Genomic DNA, 16,177 nt, shown 5'->3' on the forward strand with positions numbered 1-16,177 from the left:
CCCACATGCCCCTATAATCTTTAAGAAATGTAATAATGTCCAATAACACCATCGTAGTGAGGAGTGCAAGAATCAACACTTAGGTCTAAATGGAACCGCAATCTATTTTTTTGAATATTTTCTTCTCCATTCTATTTCCTTTAGAGTTATGAGAGGCTTCAAATAACAGTTTACCAATGGGAATTGATGGATAAAATTATTCCTACAACTAACTGTTCTGGTAAAAAGATGCAACCAAAAAGACTTGATAAGTTGAAGTCATAAGTTCCTTGGACCTGTTTCACAAAGCTCTCGTAAGCCTAAGATCTCGTAACTTTTCTTGTAACATTGGTACCTCCTATGTTAGAGTATAGGAGGTAGTGATGCTACGAGGAACCTTACGAGATCTTAAGCTTATGAGAACTTTGTGAAATGGGCCCCAGGGACACAACTCTGTGCAGTGAATTGTGAGTCAGTGAGATTAGTCATATTAAGTGATGAAGGTAGAGTTGTGTTACCTTCATTTGTTGTTTAATGCTGCAGTCAGCAATATTCTAGCTATATAGCAGCGGTCTGTAAATATTCAAATCTGGACCAGACAATCTGGTGATCAACAGCATGCACAATTGGAACCAATGACATATCAGCTGAGTCAGTCTGACCACATGATCCTGTTAGTCGTCTCTTACCACAAGTATTGTTGCCTTTCATGGAAAAGCATACATTGGCAGATTCAGAGGGGAAGTGCAGTGGTGGGCACCCCCACTTTTGTCCTGAAATTTTGTTAAATGACCATTGCAAATCGGATGAAAATGAAGTGTGCATCCCCCCTTTTCTCAAAAAGCATTATCTTTCCCTGAGCATGGTTTGCTGAAGACCTATTCTACCATGGATCTTCATGTGCCGAAGTGAATTGTGACCTGAGCCTTAATTATGAGTAGTTCTTTTCATTGTAAACCTGTGAAGGTCCGGGTTAGAACTGATCTTCAGTAACCCATGCTTGTCGTACGAGATAGCTGACGGGATCAGGTGGTCAGGCTTGCTGACTTGATTGACACATGTCATTGTATCCCAGTTGTGTACGTCAAAGCTCATGCTGTTGATCATTAGATTGTCTGGTCCAGACTTGATTATTTACAGACTGCCACCAAATAGCTGAAATATTGCTGAGTTTGGCATAAAACTATACTCACTCACTATCAGGTTGTGAATTACTGCAGATATAGTCCCCATTTGCCTATTCGTCAACAGCGGATAAGACTCTTGAATCATTAATACAAATTATTGGTATCAGGTCGTAAATTGTTGCAGTTACAATACAAGCTTTCCATCTTCAGTATACACAGTGTGTGGTTCGAGCCACTTGTTAGTTGAATAGTTTTTGCATGTAATTGAATGATTCCAAGGTGAGATGGTGTCTAGACGCTCACCTGAAATGCACACATCTGATGAAATACAGGCTATCTTTGCCATTAGGAAAAGAGAAAAACCCAAACACTTTGTATGACCTTCCTATGTCCTGATCAAAGACATGATGATCTAGCTGAGTTAATACTAGTGTAAAAATTCCTCTGTCTCTCTGTTGATTGATAAAAGAATGATAATCATTAATCACTTCTGATATTAAAATCATCATTGTCATGTTTCAATATTGACGGTCATCATTCACTGGTGCCACAATGGGGTTGTGGAGAGAAATGGTAAAGGATCAGAAAGTTATTGCACTCATTCATGAAGGCTCATGGTATTACATGTATTATATTTATCCCCAAATGGAAAGAGCATCAATAGAGTCCTAGGTGGCTTGTTGTAAACATCGATAAATAGTGTAATGGAACCAGGTTATATCTATTTATATTTAATCAGACCAGGATATTAGTACAATCAGACCACAGTACAAGTACAATCACAGTATAAGTTCAGTCAGACCAGGATACAAGTACCAAACCAGGATATAGGTACCATCAGACCAGGATATAAGTACGAGAAGACCAGAGTACCAGGATATAGGTACCATCAGACCAGGATATAAGTACAATCAGACCAAGATATATGTATAATCAGACCAGGATATTAGTACAATCAGACCAGAGTATAAGTACAATCAGACCAAGATATGTACAAGCACACCAATATATGAGTATAATTGAGGAAGTGATACACTGAGACAGGAATACCTGCAGGACTGAGTCACAGGCAGTCCTAAACCAAGAGGAGACATACCTACCTCTACAGGCGCATATCTCCGTAGCTTCATCACCAGGGTATTGTTTACATCCATGGCCTCCTAGCATTCCTCCAGCCTCCCATCTCCTTGCTTAACATGCATGGAAGTCACCATCAAACCTGATATCAAACTCTAGTGGCTGGGAACTTGCTGGAATCCCAACCTCCCTTCTAGAATATTCCTTTTCAGAATGGTTGTGGGTGGGAAAATAATCTAGTTAGGTTAAGATCTTTCTAGAAGTATAAATCTTTCCATAGAACCTTGTTGGAGATCTGAAAATTCTTGTCCTTAAACTGCACGGTGACAGTGGTTTGGCTGGAGTTTGTCAAGTCCTCAATGTAGAATATATGATGTGTGGGATTCAAACCCATGCCTTGTGTTGAATAGGATGGTATTCACGTACTGGCCTAGCAACAGTGTATTAGTCCACAATGTGCATGTGGTCTTTCGCAATACACCTGTAATTTACCATGGTTGTATCCTGTTCGCACACTGACTGTTCAACACGCCTTAATGATCCAAGTATCTAGAGTGGTATGTCAAAGATATAACTTGGTGTAGCTCCGGTAAAAATAGTCCCAGGGTTTCCTTTCTGTGCCAAGAAAAAAAAACACTTGCACCATTCAATATATGGTCAATACTTTCAAAAATGTTCTTTTGCATGCCATACTTGGCACCAAAGGGTCAAGTCACTAGGCTGTGGGTGGAACGTTTTACTGATATTCAACAGATGTCACCAAAATTGTTGACAAGAGTCCAACTATTGCCACTAACATGTCGCATGCATTCAGTATTTTCCACCAGGTTGCCACAAGAGAGTCACTTACATGTCAGAGTTGCCACAAAGAAGTAATTCAAACCCAGAGTTACTTCTATTGACTGTTGACACACAAAGAACTATTGTCACAGTTGAGCTACTTGAATCCTAGAGTTTCCATGCAATAGTTAATTGCATCCCAACTTAGCCACTGTAACTGATTACATATACTGCAATGTCATCAGAGTAACTTAATTTCTAGATGTGCCAAAAAATAGTCAATAGCATCCCAAATTTCCCACAGTCTCACCACTGCCTCAAAAGGGTTAACTGCATGCCAAAGTTGACACAGAATTGTTTTAACAGGCACTGCACACAAAGGGTCAGATGTGTCTGATGTGAAACTGTAACCTAGACTAACCTCCAAACTTGTCACAAGAAAATTACTTTATTGTGTACATTTTGCATCTGAACATTTTTACTCATAAGCAATAATCCTTTGTCGTTGGGAATATGCGTCTTCACCTCCTATCTGGTTGAATCCTTTCGAATATCTTCAACAGGAGCACCTTAAGACCTCAATCAATGAACTGCTACCAAGACACCGCAGCTGGCTGTGGTATCTCTAAGCACTGATACTTTATATAGTCAGTGTTTCTAACCGTTGACGGTTCAGATCCTGAATCAATATGACAGCACCAATCCAGGTATCTCAACTGTCAATATGCCAACTGCAGACCAGGTATTTCAAAGTAAGAAGCAGGTATTTAATCAATGGTAGCTCTGGCATGTTGAAACAATTAGCTTTCAACACAACTTCAAGACATACTGAAGCACACATGAGTTGATTGATACATAATCAAACTCGCGGTAAACACGCGAGGCATATCATTGAAATGCCAGCTTCCAATGCGTCTGCTATTCAGGCAAAAAATCTCTAGAGCTTTAAATACACCTGTCAATATGCAGTTTAAACCGTTCCCTTCTGCAGGAAATTCATTGACCTTTCACCCAGGTAATTCCAAAATGGCATGTGTCATAAAAATGTCCACCTACAGAAGGCTCGCACAGGATGAATACTCCATTCCCATCAGTGCATTAATCCCGATTTCATTGTGAAAAGTGAAAGCTTACAGTGAAACATCCATGTTACTAACCGACAATCCTCAGCTCCAATGACACAACTTTTTCATCCAACAGAAGTTTACTACACAAACAGGTTTCTGTCCAGGAAAGCAGGAATTCAGATCAAAGGTTTTGGTCAACAGTACCGGCTTTGTTGGCTGTTTCTGGGAGTGTGATAACGGTAAACACTGGCTCCAGTGGCATCAAGACCTTGCTGCTTGAACCCATTTGAAGGAATCCCCCCTGCAGGCAGTTTTCCTGGCTTTATTTTTAGCAGCCAGAGAGTTTTTGTGCTTCTTGTGGGAAAGCCATTATTCTAGCATCTAACTTACAGATGCTGACATTCTTTGGGTGCTGAATGTACAGTAGGGGAGAGGGGAAATCTTGCCACAGCTTTTCTTTACCTTCCTGGGGGGTTACCAAAAATGAGAACTGAAGTGGTAGATCTGTTCACTGTTAAGCAGAATGGTGACTAGATCAGTTCATAAAAATCCCCAGTATTAGAACTGCCTGTTGAGAGGGGTGAACTCTAGTTGATTGTCAAGAGAGTTTTCATTAAATGATAATAGTAATGTGAAATGAAGTAGCAAGCATATGTTTGAATTTCAGGTGGTGGGATAGCCTTGTGGTTAAAGTGTTTACCCATCATGTTGCTGAACACCTGGGTTCATTTCCCCACATGGATATAATGTGTGAAGCCCATTTCTAGTGCTACCTGATGTGATATTGCTGGAATATTGCTCAAAGCATTCACTCACTTACTCACTGAATTTGAATTGCATTTGGTAATTCTATGGTACACTGATAAAACACTGAAGAAAATACTTGTCAAATTTGAGAAAATATTTTTATTCTTTTAATGCACCATATTTATTAAGTTTTATGGAGAGTGAACCTTATTGGTCTAAGTCATATCCTTTGCTGTGTGCATGTACTGATAAGGGTTGTCATAATGCAAAGTTCACAAGTTCCATGTTGGTAATTGATTATAAATGAGTACTGATTCTCATTTGAAGTTATAGAATGCTGTTTCTAAGAAAATGACTTAATATTGTGTTGGTAGAGATGTTGTTGCTGCAACATCTCTTTTTAGACAAATCTATTTTGTGTTTGCCAATGATGTAACTGTGACTTGTTAGGTAGGGGGCACTGACACATCTCTGTCAACATGTTGTCCAGTGGATTATATATAACTGGTTTGTTTATTAATTTACAGTTAATATTGATATCAATATGTACAACTAGAATAGAAACAATAGTTATCTGTTGTCAAATACTGTTTTGTAAACATTGTTAAAAAAATTAGAACTATGATTATACCAAACAGACAGAATACATCTTGAATCTACAAAGGTTATGCTTTCCTTTCAACTTACTTTAAGCATTAAGCATGGCTCTTAAAGAGAAAAAATGCTCCAAATATTCTATAATTTGTTATGTACTACAACGATAATGATGATGACGATGATGACAATGATGATGATGATGGTGAGGAGGAGGAGGAGGAATTAGTTTAGTTTTATGATGTCGGCAATATTCGAGCTATATGGTGGTGGAGTCTGAACTGGACAATCCAGTGACCAACAGCATGAGCAACAATATACACAACTGTAATACGATAACAATTTGTGTCAACCAAATCAGCAAACCCGGCCACCTGATCCTGTTAAAAAGTTGCCTTTCCTACCAGGTACCCATTCACTGATGGTGGCATATTTAAAACAAAGTAACTTTAGTGTTCTTCATGTACCAAAGTGGTAGAAACCCTCAGGAGTCAAGCTGGCAAACAGTCAGCATCGACAGACTCTGTTACCAATGTGGCTGAAGTTCATCTTCTTTATGACCTGTGTGCTGTGCACAGGAGTATGTGCCATCACGTGCATGTGTATTGGTTACTGAGAGCAGACATTTTATTTATTTACTTATATGTAGTCATTACAAAAATATCGAGTCATATTGGGCGGGCTTGATGATACAGAGTACAAGGCATGGGAGGGGGCTATATTTGGGGTTTGGGATGGGGTATCTGGGTCTAAATTAACAGGAATAATGGAGGGAACCAGGAGCATGTTGCCTTTGGCAACTGGAATTGGTCAACATTAAACACTGGAAGCGGGAAGAACATGAAGATGGAGTACACACGCACCCAACAAGAGGGTGATTCATATGGACAGTATGAAGGAAGTGATTGCCAGGAAAGCTATGTGATCGTGTTTACCAGCCGACCTGGAGCAATGTGCTCACATAATAACTTCCTTGTGTTTCACACCGAGAGTATTTGTAATGATAAGACATGACATATTTTAAATTCTTACTAGGTTGGCACAGGCAACGCACAATCTGAAAGATGAACTATTTACACAAACGTTACCAGGTCTTACACTGTGATACAATACACTTTTGAAAGATGAATATTCATACAAATATTACTAGGTCTTACACTGTGATACAATACACTTTTGAAAGATGAATATTCATACAAATATTACTAGGTCTTACACTGTGATACAATACACTTTTGAAAGATGAATATTCATACAAATATTACTAGGTCTTACACTGTGATACAATACACTTTTGAAAGATGAATATTCATACAAACATTACTAGGTCTTACACTGTGATACAATACACTTTTGAAAGATGAATATTCATACAAATATTACTAGGTCTTACACTGTGATACAATACACTTTTGAAAGATGAATATTCATACAGATATTACTAGGTCTTACACTGTGATACAATACACTTTTGAAAGATGAATATTCATACAAACATTACTAGGTCTTACACTGTGATACAATACACTTTTGAAAGATGGATATTCATACAGATATTACTAGGTCTTACACTGTGATACAATACACTTTTGTAACATGAATATTCATACAAATATTACTAGGTCTTACACTGTGATACAATACACGTTTGTAACATGAATATTCATACAAATATTACTAGGTCTTACACTGTGATACAATACACGTTTGTAACATGAATATTTACACACATATTCCTAGGTCTTCTTGCACTGGCAAAATACAGTCATTCTGAAAGATGAATTTTGTTACAATTCTTACTGGGTTTTGAACGGGCAATACACATTCCAAAATACGAATTTATTTCATGTTTAATATTGCACAAAGATATATTAGTAGTGACTTAGGAAATGTTTTTCTTTTTCTCATTAGGTTAACTTGAACAGAGATGAAGGGACCACATAATTGTTATGATACTTATTGTATCTTTTAAACAAAATGTCTGAAATGCATATATTTGAATTTTTCCAATTTGAAGGTAATGAGTATATTTTCATATAAATGATGTAATAGATAGTATCAATCAAGAATGACACAAAAAATACTGCATTGAAGTCTAAAACATTAAGGAAATCATTTAAACAGTGAATAAATATACTGTCATTTTTTTCATGCCTTTTGAATAACAACCATGCAATTTACATGCATGTAAAACATCATAAATCAACAGGTCACACCCACTCGTGGATTTTACTGTTTTCTGATTGGCTGATAATCAAGTGGGCTGGTCTTAAAATAAATCTCTGCTCAGTGACTCTTAGTGATTCCTCTAGAATTGTGAGTTTGCTTGTGTTCACATCATTGTTAAGGTGCCTATTGTAAATTGCTTCATACATAGGACACCATTTCTATTCATTTATTTTCATAAATGCAAGAATTATGAAAGTAAATTCTTACTAACACTTTTGTGTTGCTTGTGAAAAGTATTTCATAAATTTTCTATAGCACTTTTGCTCTGGGCACATAGTAATATAATGCAGATCCTGGGTGAAGTACAAGTTCCTTAGGCATATTATAAGCAAATATTTTTTTGTTCATTTATTTAAGAAACTATGAAATACCTACCAACACAGACACCTAGATGTTGTCTGCTAAGTTATAGAGAACATATTAACCAATATTAAACAAATTAAGCATTTTTCTTGATGTTAAGTGATATATAATTATTAATTACACAAAATGCTTTGTGGTGACAGAAGCTTCATTCATTATCCTGAAATTAGAATGGTTCTTGCGTGTTCAAATCAGTCTGTCGACACAAGCTTTGAATTGCGGTGCTCTATCATCAACTTAAATGGTAAAAAAAATGTTTATCCCACCACTGCCTGGGGATGTTTAACTGGCAACTGAGGTAATTAAAGTAAAGTTAATAGGCACTTGGTTCAAATTATATTATCAGACAGCTCGCAGCTTGTCTTTTCCGATTATTTAGTCTTGAGACTAAGAAGTTAATTTGGGGTTATTCAAGCTGTATCTTCTATCCTGATTTAGCATCTGGTTCAAACAATCCCAACTACTTTACCCAATTTTGGATACGGTCAGTAACAATTTATACCATTAGATTGCAACAGTTAGGCCAGGAGGGGCACATATGAAAAGGGCATAGGTCAGAAGAGGCACATATCAGAGGACCACACATGGACGGAATCAGATCATTAGGGCACAGTTCAGGGGGCACCAGATCAGAAGAAGTACCAGACAAGAGGAGGCACAGATCAGAAGGGGCACAGACCAGAAGGGGCACAGATCAGAGAAGGCACAGATCAGAAAGGCCACGGATCACAAGGGCCACCAGATCACAAGGAGCACAGATCAGAAGGGGTACATATCAGAGGAAGCACAGATCAGAGGAAGCACAGATCAGAAGGGCCATGGATCACAAGGGGCACCAGATCACAAGGAGCACAGATCAGAAGGGGTACATATCAGAAGGGGCAGAGATCAGAGGAAGCACAGATCAGAAGGGACACGAATCACAAGGGGCACCAGATCACAAGGGGCACCAGATCACAGGAGGCACCAGATCACAAGGAGCACAGATCACAAGGGGCAACAGATCAGAAGGAGCACAGATGATACAGACAGAAGGGGCAACAGATCAGAAGGAGCACAGATGATACAGACAGATGGGGCAACAGATCAGAAGGAGCACAGATGATACAGACAGAAGGGGCAACAGATCAGAAGGAGCACAGATGAGATTTAGGATCTTGTGCATGATATAGAGAATCTGGCATTTCCTGCATCCCAGAAGTCCTTGGGAACAGTTTGTATGATGGGGCAGACATGTATCAGGAAACTAAAGACAATTATGAATCAGAGTTACACTTGGGTACATGAGTTTGATTAATCAGTTTGTGCTCATGGATGATTAATTGACCTTCTGTACCACACTGGTAAAGAACCAGGATGATGTCTGACTTCCACTATGCCAGACTAAATAAACTCATTTACAAATATAGTTGAAACACTCTCACAAGAAGTAAAACATGCTAGAGTTGTGCACATCTTAGTTTATAAGTATTAGATGCAGCATTGCCATTTTGAACTTTTGTTTACTTTTTCTACTTAAGAAGAAATTAAAACTGTTTTCATCTCAGTATTTACCCACGAAATTAATAATGCCAACTTTGAAACGAAATGAATTCAGAACCAATACCTTCCTTTGATCCAATTCAAAAAATAAATTCATCTGTCTCTAAAGTTTCCATCTGTACAGAGAAAGCACTCATATATATTTGTTTTCAAACGTGAAAAATAAAAGGTGTTAAGTGTTGAGATCCATCCCATGGGCATCAGATTTCTGTCTTGAGAGTTAGGTTTTGGTGTGTAGCTTCATGAGGTCTCACTGTCCGCAGGTGTGCATGGTGTGTTTATATGAAGGTAACGAGCCAGAAGAAGCTATCTGGTAGAAGTGATGGGGAGTGGCAGAAGAGCTGATACGGATGTCGTGTGTTAAACCTAAAGTCGAAATTGAAGACAACTGTTGAGGAAACAAAGCGTGTAACAGTGTGCCTGGAGAGGCAGCTGGGAGGTGGGTGAGAGATAGAGGAACTGTTCATCTAGGTGGTCAGGTGATTTCCTGTGAGATGGAAGTTAAATGGAGTTAAACATTGTGTATAAGATTAATACAACATGCTTACATGTGTGTGCGTGTTATGGTGTCTGTTTTATAGGGATCTCTCCTGGGCCATTTCTCCCTCCCCTAACTTCTTCTCTAGCTCTCTATTTCCCATCCCCCATGTTAGTTTGCCTCTGCTCATCCTCCCCATCCCCCTCCTCTTGAATGCCGGTCCACCAAGATACCATGATAGCATGGATACCCCACTCCAAAACTCTGTACTGATTCCAAGCTGATCCTTGTTTTAGATGAGCACCTAAGTCATCTGGTAACACTTTTTGTATATCCCATCATGGATTAGGCAACTGGTTAAGGTGGTTGCTTGTCATCCGGAACACTGGAATTTTTTCCCCATAGGGGTACAGTGTGTGAAGCCCATTTCTCATGAACCCACCATTTTTCTGGAATAGTACTAGAAGCAGCTAAAGACATCCTCTCCCACTCAGTATTGGCATTAAGCCTCAAACATTTGACTTTCCTGGCAGAAGCTGTGTCTGCTAAACCACCTTGTCAGTCATGATAATACTGCAATTAAGACTTGAAGCTACTCAGTACCCTTGTGGAGATTCTTGAGCCTAGTTTACTCTGTGAATGTGACCACTCAAAATAGGTTAACCTTTTTTTATCAGAGTCAAGATTTGTGTGGACTTTTCACAAAGGGTTATCTTTCCTTGTTTCACATGCACTCTAATGATGCAGATGGGTTTCGTGTCTCCAGGGAGAAATTAGAAAAGTGAGAGGCTAGCTTCTGAAGAAATATTTCTTTCCTTGTAGCCTTCAGTCATCAGTTGACTCAAGCTTGTGTTAATGCAATGTCATTAAAATCAGATTGTTTATTCCAGTTCGATACTTCTGTGCTTGTAGATCACTCAGGAATCCCCAGTAGAAGTCTGCATCAGGTGAAGCCTGATCGAACTTTATCTGACTAGTCTAAATGAAGGATGTGTTGGTTTTCAGCCTATCAGATGCCAGTTTTCCTGTGCATTTGACTTAATTCCTTTTCGGGAATTCAGCCTCAGCAAAAGACTAAAAAAGTGAGGTAAAATTTATCATCACATTTTTTCAGTCATTTAGTGATGAGGGCAAGTTTACACATACTAAAAGCTATTACTACACAAATTTGTTCTGAAAAGCAAGTTTTCATATATACATTTTAACTTCACAATAGCATCTGTTTACAATTTAGATTCAGACTGTAACACTGGCTAAAGAAAACCTAAAGCATGAGTATGGATGGGCAGGAAAACAACAAAGAACTAAAAAACAGAGCAAAGAAAACAATGTCCATTTGGAGTGCACCTGAGAAAATTGCATTTCACGTTCACAGTGAATCACATGATTTTGTCAGTGTTGTTTCATCTGGTCTGTTATAGTGTGTTCGTCATCCCGGCTATTAAGCAACATATATTAATGTTTCGTTCAAATACAGTAATTTACAATTGAAATGTTGTAAACAGCAACTTAGTTGATGCATGTTTACTACAAACATATAAGAGTGCTAAGAGAGTAAATTTGTGTCCTGTTTATCCGGAGCCGTGAAGGTCTGGGGTAGAATAGGCCATCAGCAACCCATGCTTGCCATAAAAGGCTACTTATAATGCTTGTAAGAGGCGACTAACAGGATCGGGTGGTCAGGTTCGCTGACTCGTTGACACATGAAATCGGTTCCCAATTGCACAGATCGCTGCTCATGTTATTGATCACTGTATTGTCTAGTCCAGACTCGATTATTTACAGACCACCGCCATATAACTGGAATATTGCTGAGTGTAGTGTAAAACTAAACTCACTCACTCACACTCTCACCCCTGTTTATCCGAACCTCAGATATCCAGAAAACTTGCCCTCCGAACAAAAATTCCTTGAAACGAATTCACAACGTTGCAAAATTACTCACCTATCCGGAAATCCAGTTTCCGTAACCGTACGATCATTTTCGCATACAAAACACTAGATTATGTGCAGTTTATGTCTCATATATACCCGGATGGCAGAGCACCTGTATGTTTACACATCCTATTACAGAGGGCCTCGCGTGTTGTAACATGAAAGAATTCAGCAGTCTTTGAAGAGTGAGAAGATTAACTACCTCTGAGTACCAAGGTGACATTGAGTTAATTTTGAGGCGTGTCAATTTGTGGGTCACTATAATTAATTAATGCGCAATATCAAGCAAGGCTGGACAGCTATGAGCTAAACGACAATTGCTAACTGCTTTCGTCATGTGGATACTATCCAATCAAATGAATACCCACAAGAAGACATGACCTTGTCGGAACTTCGTGATGCACTACGATCCTTATAATCCTTATTGCAACTGTGACTGTTACTGCCGATGATCTTGTGAATGTCGACAGTGACGAACTGACCGGCAAAAGTCCTCTCGCTTTTCTACACAGCCACTGCAAAAAGCTATGACTGATTTCTTCAAATGAGCATAACTGCATGAACAGGTATGAGACTTTTTATGTATGCACCGATATTCGTTAATGTGTAATCTATAAAGATAATGTCTGATGCCTACTGTGATCATTTCTTTGTACGTATGGTCCATGGTTCAGACATCCGAAAATTCGCTTATCTGGACAATTTCAATAACAGGGCATGACTGTAGTTTAAGAGCTACATTAAAAGCTGATCTTATTTCGATAGATATACTGACCATTAAGGTTAGGACCACTGGGTTCTTAGAATACTACTCAGAAAGTTCACTGACTTGTCAGTAGGGAGGGATTATCAATCACTGTTTTATTCTGGGGAACTCTTCACACACACTATACAACCTTGAATGAGTTTCTACTCTTGATCAGGCTATTCTCATAGCTAAGGTACCCTATGATCATCGGGGTTGGAATTGATTTTTTGTAACTCATGCTAGTTGTAAGAGGTGACTAACAGGATCGGGTGGCCTGGCTCGCTGACTTGGTTGACACAGATGTCATCAGTTCCCAATTGTGCACATTCATGCTCTTGCTTTTGATCGTCTGGTCCAGGCTTGATTATTTACAGACCACTTCCATACAGACGGAATATTGCTGAATGTGACATAAGTGTAAACTCACTCATCCACTCATTGCTAAGATTGCCAAAAATTCATATTTTCTTTTAACACTGATGACATACACTATGTATCCAAGAATGAGTATTTACACATCATCAAGATATGCTCATTGCTAAAATTGTCATGTTTTTTTATATTCCCTTAACATTCATGCATTAAACATATTGTCGTTAGTGAGAGGGGCAGTGGGTTAGCCTAGTGCTTAAAGTGTTTGCTTGTAAGACCAAATGCCCAGTTTCAATTATATCCACATAGGTATTATGTGTGTAGTCCATTTCTGGCATTCCCCTGTCCTGATATTACCAACTCACTCACTTACTCATTATTGTGATTGTAAAAACGTGGTCTGAAAAATGTTCTCCATAAAACGTTTGTGAATTATACACCCTTTAAAGAATTTCTATATTTGACAAGGCCATGCACATTACTAAGACGACAAAAAGTATTTTTTTAAAACTTAGCCTTGAGTACAATCCATTATCATTTGTGAATTGTACATCCTTGAAGCAAATTATTCAAAACCTCATCTGATCCTGTGCTGTTTACAGAGGAGACAGTGTTCCCTATTGATGGATGTACTACTGTCTGTTGCATTGGCACTATCTCTCCAGAGATCATCAGGTCTTGGAGTCCGTTGGTGCTATGCCCAGTGAGACAGCCATGTTGATAACCATATCAATGCCACCATGCTCTACGGCTGTGCCAGTTGCCCCTTTTGTCTTAGAATGTTTTCTGAACTTTAGCCTGTTGATATCAAACTGAAAAGCATTGCTCATGAAACTTTGTGATGCTGTCATGATGACTGAGAGAAGATGACTTCTTTGAAGAACATGCTGTTTTTAGTAATTGTGTTAAAGAATCTGTCTTTGTGTTTATTTCATCTTATGCAATGTTGAATGCATGATAACTGATGAATCCTAACACCTTACCATCCACCATTCACACCTCACCATCCACCATTCACATCTAACCAGCTACAGTTCACACCACCCCACCCACCATTCACACCCACCACTCACCATTCACACCTATAATGCCCCTACCATCCATATCTCACGATCCACCATTCACACCTAACCATCCTCCATTCACACCTCACCATCCACCATTCACACCTAACCAGCTACAGTTCACACCCCACCACTTGTGCCGTTCACACCATGCCCCTACCATCCATGCCTCACCACCCACCATTCACACCAAATCACCCACTATTCACACCATACCACCCACTGTTTACATCTCTCCACCCACTATTCACTACTCTCCATCCATTATTCACACCATATCACCCACCATTCACACCTCTCCGTCCAACATTACACCATACCACCCACAATTCACACCATACCACCCACCATACACCATACCACCCACAATTCATACCAACAACCTATTATTCACATCCAACCAACTACCATTCACACCCTAATACCCATCACCCATGCCTCACCACCCACCATTCCTATCTATTAATCCGTCATTCACACCTTACCACACACCAGTCACACCCATTCACACTTTCACATCTACACCCAACAACCATTCACACAACCATTCACCATTCACTCTTCACCACCCACCTTTCATGCCCAACAACCCATTATTCACATCCACCCACCCACATCCAACCAACTGCCAATCACACCCTATAACCCATCATTCAAACCCCATTACCTACCATTCACACCCTACCACCTACCATTTCCACCATACCACCCACCATTCACACATTACCACCCACCATTTCTGCTATACCACACACCATTCACACTTGACATCCAACATGCACACCCAGAGAAAAATCATAACTTAAGACAAAGAGTCTCCAGTAAGATAAAGCTTAAATATGTCTGGCAGTTATATGAGCTGACAATGATTGTTCACATATGTGACTGAAACCATCTACTATGATCAGTGTCATTGGCTGCTAATGTCTTGAGCATGTGTCTTGGGGTGTGGAATTTCTCTGATGATGTAGTGGAAAAAGTGTTCCAAGGTCTCAGCATCAGTCACTCACACAACTTGAACAGTGGGGCATGTGTTATCTCTGTAGTGACGACAGCCATCACAGCTGATAGATGAGATCTGTGGGTCTGAGGCCTTTGGACCGATCAGTGGATAAGACATTCACCCCTGAGAAGAGGTCTTAGTACAGGTCTGTGGGTCAGGTATTCACCATGAGGAAGAGGCCTTCGAACAGATTTGTGGGTCAGATTTCCTGTAAGAGGCCTTTGGGTGAGGCATTCATCCTTAGGAAGATGGTTATGGACAAATCTGTGTGTCAGACATCCATACCTTTGAGCCAGTCATTCACGCCTGGAAAGAGGCCTTTGGACAGATGTTTTGGTCAGGCTTTCACCCCTCAGAAGAGGCCTTTGGACACACTGGTGGTCAGGCTTTCTGATTGGTTGACAATGTCATTATGACCCAAATGCATAAATCAATACTCATGCTGTTGATCACTGGATTGTTTGGTCCAGACCATGCCACATAGCTACAATATTTCTGAGCGTGGCTTTAAACAACAACCAAACCAAACCTATCATGAAGCAGCAATTAAACCATCAAGTCGTGTAGGAGTTTGTCTTTGAGACTTTCATTCATGATTTTTTTTTAACTAAGACACACTTAAGTTAACAATGTATCAGTAACGTAACCATGCCAACAGTTGCACAAATAAAACAAATAACCAAACTGTGATTCTGTGAGGCACCAAGTCCACCAAATTTGTGAGAGTAAAAAAACAAACATCTCAAAAGTGAATGATGTCACAGATGATACCTTGTAAGAAGGTAGAGATGTGAGGGAAAATCATTTACAGAAAAACAGCATATTGTCTGTGCAGTGTGTCAAGCAGTAAGCCAAAAAATCTGAAGATGTTCATCAACCATGTGCCTGTAAGTATCAACATGTGTGTACACACTCAGGAGATGGTATCACTCTGTTTGTGTCGGATGTGCTACTTTTGTGTTGAACTCACTCAGTAGGTGGTGGGAGCTGATTAATTAAGGGAATAGTTTATTGGAGATCTTGAGTGTGAAGATGTGAGACTTTCTGTAAAATGTCTTATTCTCACCAATTT

At 39.3% G+C, this 16,177-nt stretch overlaps 2 protein-coding genes across 2 annotated transcripts in view; one reads left to right on the top strand and one right to left on the bottom strand.

Annotated features, from left to right (window-relative positions):
• The window catches only part of LOC137281885 (5-hydroxytryptamine receptor 4-like), a 52,757-nt gene extending 50,461 nt beyond the window's left edge, over positions 1-2,296 (bottom strand). Inside the window, exon 1 of the mRNA XM_067813576.1 lies at positions 2,207-2,296. The gene's annotated coding sequence lies outside the window, so the exon portion shown is untranslated. The remainder of the gene's footprint in view (positions 1-2,206) is intronic.
• The window catches only part of LOC137281881 (protein MTO1 homolog, mitochondrial-like), a 142,347-nt gene that overhangs the window by 95,093 nt on the left and 31,077 nt on the right, over positions 1-16,177 (top strand). The window lies entirely within an intron of this gene.

This window comes from Haliotis asinina, chromosome 1 (genome assembly GCF_037392515.1).
Source record: "Haliotis asinina isolate JCU_RB_2024 chromosome 1, JCU_Hal_asi_v2, whole genome shotgun sequence".
In the NCBI taxonomy this organism is placed as follows: Eukaryota; Metazoa; Mollusca; class Gastropoda; order Lepetellida; family Haliotidae; genus Haliotis; species Haliotis asinina.